We start from the raw sequence: 9,139 nt of genomic DNA on the forward strand, positions 1-9,139 counted from the left end.
GCATTATCGTGTTTTTCTAGAATTTTCTAATGTTGTAGCTTTAGAAAATAAATGTGTACATTTTCTGAGATTAACTCAGGCTTATTCTTTAGTACTTCTGCTGTGGTTTTAGCTTTACTTTGGAAATACCTGCTTTAACCTCTGTAACCTATTTTTGTCCAAAAATCATTTGTTTGAAATTCCAAAATTACCTTGTGCCAACATGAAAACAACCGGCAATAAGTACACTTTGCTGTATTTATTTTTACACTTGTATTTTAGCATAGATCATTGGCTTAAAAAGGGAGATTGGAAGATTTGTTCTTACGTTCAATCTGCACCATTTACCTCTAAATATATGAACTGTATGCTGAAAAAGATATGCTGAAAATTGTAATATGAGGAAAGTATATAGAGAACTGTAAGTAAAAATGTGACTGTGGAAAAAAACATTTTACTTGATTACATATCACGCAATACAACATTTTCTTTAATGTTTTTATTTTTATTGAGACAGAGAGAGACAGAGCATGAGTAGGGGAGGGGCAGAGAGAGAGGGAGACACAGAATCTGAAGCAGGCTCCGGGCTCCGAGCTGTCAGCACAGAGTCCGACGCGGGGCTCGAACTCACAGACTGGGTGATTATGACCTGGGCCGAAGTCAGACGCTCAACCGACTGAGCCACCCAGGCGCCCCAGCAATGCAGCATTTTTTAATAGTGTTAAGGTGCCAGTTAAATTGAGATGTTATTCTAAAATCAAGCGTCCAGAGCTGGGGAAACAGAAATGGAATATTTTAAATCAAGGTGCAATAAGCCCTTTAAGCCAACAACTGTTTGTTACAACTTTTCAAACTAAAGTGGAAAATCCACGGACGCATCTTCCAGGGCTCATTATGGTGCATTGGCTGAAGACGGACAGTCAGTAGCTAAGAGCTGAAGAAAACCTGCTGCCGAATGTCTGCTGAAAGAAGTCAGCAGAAATCACAGCACTGCCACTTTCCCGTGACACAGTCACTTGGCAAATGAAAGATGTGGCTGCAAATATGAAGACTGAGTTAATATCTCTACTGCAGAATTAAGCTATTTTTCACCATTATAGACTCGCAGGGAATTTTTTTAAGTGGACGAGAAAAGCCAGTATTACTTAAGAACGTCTTTAAAAAAGCACTAAAAGTTATTAATGTTATGACATCGCAGCTCTTGATTACAAGCCACGTTTTAATATTTCGTGGGGCGAAATGGGACGTGTCCATACCGCACCCCTGCTTCAGAGCTCCGTCTTTTGGTCACCTCCAGGACAAACACTGATGCAGTTGATTGACTTCCAAGTTGAACTATTATTTGGCGTTTTCTTGTTTTTATTTTTGCTTTTGTTTTTTCATGAAATACCATTTTCATGGGAAAGAATGGCTGGCAAACTATGTTTATTCAAACTTGATTATTAGACAAACATTTCCTGGAACATTAATGAAGTGAGGCTGTGTAGTCAAGAAAAACAACAGAGTGCTGCTTGGGATGCCAATGACAAAATTCAAGCTTAAAAGTGAAAATTAGAACTTTGGAAATCTTGTACCCCCCACCATGAGATAGACAGCTTCTCAATCCTTAGACTTTTCTGATAAGATCGGTGGCGATATTAACAAATGGAAATCTTAGTATTACTTTAGATCGGGATAATTTAATGACCTAATGTTTGTTTGTCTGCTTTTTCAAATGACCATAATACAATGTTACATAATAGGTCAAGATGGACCAACAGATTTTAGTATAACAGAAAACCAAAAAGTTTATCAATACGGTTCCAGATTATACATTGCAACTGACCTGTTAGAAACTACGACTGGCAATTTTATTGCAGTATCCAAGAAGAATATCCACAATTATTTGTAAACTTAATTACTGTGCTCTTTCCTTGTTTAATTAGACACCTGGGGGAGGCTGCATTACCTACATATAATTCAACCAAAACAACGTATCACAAGTACCGAATGCAGAAGCAGGTAGGAGAGGACCTCTCCTCAGTTAAACCAAACGCTGAAAAGGCGTACAAAAAAGTAACACAATGACATTCTTCTCACCCAAATATGGTGATTTTTCACCCAAGTATGTATGTTAGCATTTCGTAATTTATTATTACTTTTAAACGGATTAATAAAGATTTTAATTTTTCAATTTAGATACATACAGTAAATAAATATACATACATAACTAACATCCCTTGGGGGTTCCCAATATTGTCAATAGTAAAAGCAATCCTGAGATCATAAAGTCTGAGAACTGCTGATGGAAACAATCACTGACAATCTTTCTTTACCCGTCCCCTTGCTCTTTGAATCCAACTTGCTTGAATTCAGGTTCATGTTCTTTATTTCAAAATCATAACTCTAACCCCTGCTAGTAGAGCCCTGTGAGAGAGAATCACTCTCTGACTCTCCAGGACGCTAGATTAGAAGGAAAAGGGAGATGAAGAAAGGAAAGAGAAAGAAGAGTGGAAGGGAGGGGAGGGGAGGGGTGAGGAATGGTTGGAGAGGTAAACACTCTTTCTAACCCTCCCCCTGTAACAATCCAGAAACTAAGGTGTCAATGCGTGGGGCAGCAAGGAACTTCCAGGACCCAGACCCAGCACTAAAGCAACATCTGTTCTCATCTACGGACGCTATTATCATTCTGACTCAGTTGTTAGGGTGCTCAAGTAATACAACATATGTAAGGGGCCAGCACAGTGCCTGGGGCATAAACAAGCAGGGTGACTGTTACATTTTGTTATAATTACAATTTCCTCACCCTGCTCCTAACACTGCCTAGCCCTTGACTTGGAGCCCTTGACTCTTGAGCGATGACTCTATGTTGCCTTATCTTTTCACAATAGGACATCATCAGTCTTGAGTTATGCAATAAGGGCTGAAAACATCCCCAGAATATTCCAAAACAATATTTGCTTTGGGACGCAACCCAACACCTTTCAGAGGAGCCTGAACAAAGTGTTCGAAGCATATGCATACCTTCTAAGCATTGGCTTTCGCTGCCGTTTGACAGTTGCTAAAGGAAAAAGAGCAAACTTGCAAAAATACCCCTGAGACACTTCTTGGTATTTGAGTCTGGCTCAAGGCAGAAAATATGAAAAGCCCTGTGTGAAACCTGTCTCTGGTTAGGGACCTCTGGCCAGCAAAGACTGACCCCAATACTCTTCATAAAGCAAACAAGCCTCTGAAAACCTGGCCACTCACTCCCGAAGCAACTCAAATTCCAACACTGGGAATCGGACTTATTACTAATACAATTTCCTTCATGAGGAGATGTTGGACACAGAGAATATCCCAACTAGGGCAATCCCGATCCCCAATCCTTCCTATTTTACTTAAGCTGTAGGTGTATTTACACAAAAGTTTGGGCAGCTTTAAACCACAGCTAGTCAGAAAGCTCCTGGATGCTCGGACCAACTCATCCTTCCCCACTTGAAAGGCATCTTTTGGCCCTAGAATTAGCCAAAGGAGTTTCCGGTTCACTTGGAATCCAGGACTCTAGCACAACATGGCTTTTTGCTTTTTCTTTTTTTCCTTCTTCCCCTACCTGCTCAACCAACAAGCAAGCTAAGACATTAAGTACTTTTCCACGGCTCTCCCCAAATACAAAATTCTGCTTTTGCTTACATATAAATAAGGCCTCAGAGTTTACAAAGTGCTCTCTTACTCGTTTCCTCATTTCATCCTCACAGAAGCCCTGAAAGCGAGGTCGTTGGAGGCCCCCAGTTGTTGTGGGGTAAAATAAAAACAACGGCCTTTGGAGTCAAGGCAATTGAGCTTAAAGTTCAGAAGTGCTGGGAACTAGCCTTGTGACCTCATATCGGTTAAGGATTAGGTAAACCACGAGAGATTAAAACAAAAAACTAGCATAATAGCAGCTCAGGTCTACTTACCTGTCATATCACAGAATCCAGAAGTTTGCAGTCTCGTAGGGTGAAGTCTAATATTTCGTTGTTCCACCGTCTTTCACACGCGGCTTCCACATCATGCCTTAAGACAACTTCTTGGGCTTCGTCCATCCAGTTCACGTTGCAGCCATCACAAAGGAAGAGACGTTGAAGAAGAAAGGGAGCAGAAGGTACTTAACAGATGTCCTCCAGGCCGCCTTTTCTGCCTTCTGCTTACATCCCAGTAGTTAGAACTTGGTCAGGTGACTATAAGAACTGTAGTCTTATTTTAGACCACGTGGCCAGCTAAAAATCTCAAGTCATATTGGCAAAAATTAATGAGATGAGTTTTGAGGAACAACCAGCAGGCTCTGCTCTACTCTTAAGCAAGTTACATGGACTGTGTGAGCCTATTTCCTCATTTGAGAAACACAGAAACCTTTATTCACAGGCTGGTCCTTAAGCACAGACCTGACGCATCGAGGCAGATGCTACCCGAATCCGGGACCTTATTCTTGTGATAGGTGAGCCTCCAAGACCCTAGTGTGGATTAAATAAGAACCCAGCAGGGGAGTAGAGGTTTACGTGCCAAGCACAGAGAAAGAGGCATTTTTGGGTGAGATAGAGAAGGAAACCAAAGTCAGCGCTAAGGAGGTAAAATCAAACCAAAGATAGTGTGATAGAGTGGGAAGGGGAAAGACCTGTGAGATTACCTGATCGATAGCTACTTAGTAGCATTGGATTTCCTTTTATATTAGATGTTGATAAGGGTGAGGTTCTAGAAGAATCAACCCAATTTTGAAGTCTCGTGTCAAAAATAAATAAATAAATGAATAAAATTTAAAGATAAATAAAATCTTAAAAAAAAAAAAAAAGGCAGGAGGGTAGGGCTGCCTGGCTGGCTCAGTTGGTGGAGCATGTGACTGTTGATCTCAGCGTTCCGAGTTCGAGCCCCATGTTGGGTGTAGAGATTACCTAAGAAAATAAAATCTTAAAAAAAAAAAAAAAAAAAAAAAAGCTAAAGTCTAGTGTCAGTACAGGAAATGGTAAGGACTACATGAGAATATTTGTAAACCAATTTTGTGAAGTATGTAGTGCCACTCAAATGTAAGAAATGCCGGTAGTGTTACAAATCAAAAATACTATCTTACCACATTTTTGTGATCTTAAGTGGAGACAGCACCTTAAATCTCAAGTGTCCAAAGTGCGTGTTGCTGAAAATGGGATTTAGAGCCAGTACAGGCCAGGGACCAAAGAAGCTTCCACCTCGACTGAGAATACAGTTGTCAGCTGCCCTCCAGTCCTACGCAAAAGGGGCAGCTCTGGATTGAAGTTGAGGAGACCTGGTCTCCTGACCTCATTCCATTCTTCACTAGCTTTGTGGCCTTTGGAAGTCACTTGGCCACACTGACCCTCTCAGCATACCCAACCATAAAATGAAGTGTTGTGTATCTATCAGAGAGATCCTGGGTCCACATATTAAATAAATATTAACAGAATAATTTCTCTGCATCGCAAGCTTTGCTAGAAGCTGATCAGCTATCATGCACTACCCAGTGTAAAAGCCTCATTAGGCTGTGATTAGGAGTGAAAGTTTGGAGGCAGACCCACCTAGAACCCTGGCTCTGCTTCTTGCTGGGTGCACTGATTCTGGCCAAGGCACTTACCCCCTCTGTGCTGAACTCTTCTCGTCTGCAAAAGGAGGACGATAGCAATGTGTGCTTCATAGGACTGCAGATGCATGTAAAGTGCTTCTAGAATAGTTTCTGTTCAATGTATAGAATATACATTCAATGTATATTCAAGGTATAGTGCTTCTAGAATAGTGTTCGATGTATACTAGCTAGCATTATTATTGATGTTGGTGGTGGTGTTCCGGCAAAAGCAACTGCTTTGTCCACTTCCATGGACTTCTTATTCTTGGCTTCGCTATCCAGATGGTCCCATGGATGCCATTTGGGGCGACTACTACATGACAAGCGATTGACAAAGACACGGAGTTCCACTGTCTGTTTCTTAAAGCAACCCTGGAATTGTTCCTGTTGCTGTAATCAGAAGAAGCTCAGGCTTTGTCTAAGTTCACACTGTTGACAAGCAGTAGCCCTGAGGTCTGAATGAAGTCTTTCTGGCTCCAACAACCGGGGTTTTTCAGCTTCAACCGATTTGATTTCTATATCGCTACCTAACATGTTCCAATTATTTGTTTATCCCACCTCTCTGCATAGAAGGAAGAGGAATTTTGCTTAATTCACCCCTAGATGTTACTTATAGCATAAGCCCACAATCTTCATTCAAGGCCTCCATGGGTCTCATTCTCTGTGCTGCTCTGTCATTGACATACTTCCTTCCTCTTAGTGAATTCTGAACTGCTCTTCAGAGGAGACCTCCCTTCCAATAACCACACATCTCTAATCTTGCTCCATATTCCGCTTTCCATGATTCTCTTTCCTCTGCTCATGCTATGTGACAACTCAGGCTTCTTCTTTAATATTCAGCTCAGAAAGGGCCCATCATAAGTTACGGAGGGAAGGTACAGTGAGTGAAGGCTTCACTGAAATCCACTGCAACTGGATCTTTATTTATAGCATCTTTCTACTTCTATAGAATGAGGATGGGACATGCAGTGCCTTCATTTTCTGCAAGAGCCAAGCTTCCCCCAGGTTTCCAACTGAAGTCTCATCCGTCAGACATTTATTGACCCCAGACGCTGACGAACGGACTTAGAGAGAGCGGCCCCTCTGAAGGTGCGGTGTATGCTGGCCACATCCCCAAATGTGTGCAATTATTCCTGCTTCCCCAGTGTAGCCAGGTATTTATTGAGATAATTTGCAATTTGAATCAGAGCCATAGATGTGACTGAATAGAGCAGTTTGAGGCATGCTACATAAATGCAGTCAAAGACCTTCTGTGCATCTTAATTCCTAGTTTGAGCTCACTTTGCTCCACTGCTCTTGAAAGCGTAAGTTCAGCTGCGTCGCATCTCTTGGGGCTGAACTGTATACATGTGCACATAATTACTATGTTCTAGTTTATGACACATTTACTCCAAAGAATCACACATACCTGACCTCAAGCCCGCTCTGGGAAAATGGGACAATGGCAGTCCGTGTATTTGCAGTACACGTCCTGGAAGTGAAATAGACAAGGGCAGGCAATTTTGTTAGTCCTTCGACAAAGGGTGACTCTTCAAACTCCTGAACAACGGTGATTTTAAAGATCCCACACTCAAGCAATACCTTATCAGAGCTGTTCAAAGAATTTTGTGAAAAAGGGTTTGTATCTTGGTTGAAAGAATATCTTACCAGTTAGACATATAAACGGGCTCTACGTAAAAATATAAGCTTTGTTGGTATCGCAGGAAGAACAAAGGGATGGAGTTGGAAATCAAGATAAATTCCAGCTCAGCTACATGCTGGGTAACTTTGAGCAATAACCTTAAACTCCACTAAACCTCAGTTATCTCAGCTGTAAAAATTAGAATAGTGATAATTTGGGGGAGCTTGGGTGGCTCAGTCGGCTAGGCTTCTGACTCTTGATTTCAGCTCAGGTCACGATCTCATGGTTCGTGGGTTCAAGCCCCGCATTGGGCACTGCTGGGAGTGCAGAGGCTGCTTAGGATTCTCTCTCTTCCTCTCTCTCTGTTCCTTCCCCACTTGTGCTCTCTCTCTCTCTCTCAAAGTAAATAAACTTACATTTTTTTTAAAAAAGAATGGAAATAATTTGTAGCGCCTGGAGGATCCAGAGTCATTAAGGGATGTTTTCTATGTTACGACTTTCCTAGGAAAATAGAGTCTTAGAGATGGCTGCAGGTATAAATACGAGGACTTAGAACAAAGAGAAGAAGGCCTGTGCTGTGATTGACAGTCTGGCTAAAGCTGGGTAACCTCAAGTCCTGGATCTAAGTTCCTGCTCTGAAAGCCCAGCCACCTAGTCACGGCAGCCTCAGAGGTGAACGGCTTCAGTGAAACCAACCAAAATGCACAGCAGATGGAGGTAACTCACAGAATGCTACTGTGACTGGATCTGAACTTGAACCCTGTCATAAAACTGCATTGGGAAACTGCATAGCTATTTATTCGAAAATGGAAGTAGGTCCATGTCAGTCATTATTTCAAAACTTAAACTGAATTGTGGCCAGGCACTGGGGAAAGTTGAGATCTCATCAAAATAAAATGGAAAGGGTGTGTGTGTGTGTGTGTGTGTGTGTGTGCGCATGTGCGTGTGTGTGTATCCAGGTAGGTTGGTGGATACTTCTCAGAAGAAAGAGTAGAGAATGAGGGAAAAGGATGGCAAAGAGACAAATGACCAGGATGCTAGAAGAAAACAAGGATGTCTAAGGTTTACCTTAAAGTTATTTGCACCGATCTAAAGTGCCATTATCTCAAAAGTACGGGGAATGTTTCCATGCCAACTCTGGCCCTGTATATATTGTACATTTTTTTTTTTGTCATTACGAAGGAAAGGTTGAATTTCCTGGATCAATGGATGAAGGAACAGCCACAAACCCAAAATGAGCAAAGATAGCAAATTAGAGGGGCACCTGGGTGGCTCAGTCAGTTGAGCGTCCGACTTCAGCTCAGGTCATGCTCTCGCGGTGGGTTCGAGCCCTTTGTCGGGCTCTGTGCTGACAGCCTGTTTCGAATTCTGTGTCTCCCTCTCTCTCTGACCACCCCCCCCCTTCTGTCTCTCTCTCAAAAATAAATAAACATTTTTTTTTTAAAGATAGCAAATTAGAGCCAAAAGTGATCCCAAGAATATGAACATGCCCCCTTTACGCCCCCATGGAAAACTCTCAGAAATATTAGGAAGAATATTGAACTTTTCTATAAAGACATTGTGGGGATTGAGATGATCTTATCTAGAACTTAAGGGGTAGAAATAGACGCAATGTTTTCAAAGAGGAGAAAGACTGTATCCCAAGAATGAGATTATTTTGAAATCTTTTTGAGTGTAGGCTCTCTCTGCCATTAAGTAATCTGTCTTGATCAGAAGGGTTTTTTTAGATGAGTGTCAAACTATAAGAATGGAATGATCTTGAGGAACATTCTTTTTTAAGATAATTTCTGGATTTTTAGAAAGTAAGGTGATCGTGGCAAATTAAGAATGTTAATTCTTACCCAAGTTTTATTGACCAAGAAGCCCTCTCCCCTGGGGAGGAGTGGAACCAATTGACCACATCTTTATCTGCTTCCTTCTCTCGGATGTACTGTTCTTTTTTTTTTTTTTTTTTAATTTTTTTTTTAAGTTTA

The 9,139-nt window shown here is 41.4% G+C and overlaps 1 long non-coding RNA gene across 1 annotated transcript; it reads right to left on the bottom strand.

The window, feature by feature from the left end:
• Window positions 1–462: 462 nt before the first annotated feature.
• LOC144616202 (uncharacterized) lies at window positions 463–7,019 on the bottom strand. Its single transcript, XR_013555337.2, has 3 exons — window positions 6,954–7,019; window positions 3,897–5,582; window positions 463–1,015 (listed from the first exon to the last, which is right to left on the bottom strand). It is a non-coding gene; the product is annotated as an uncharacterized LOC144616202 (long non-coding RNA).
• Window positions 7,020–9,139: the final 2,120 nt, after the last annotated feature.

The sequence above is a fragment of the Panthera onca genome, chromosome B1 (assembly GCF_046562875.1).
Source record: "Panthera onca isolate mPanOnc1 chromosome B1, mPanOnc1 haplotype 2, whole genome shotgun sequence".
NCBI lineage: Eukaryota > Metazoa > Chordata > Mammalia > Carnivora > Felidae > Panthera > Panthera onca.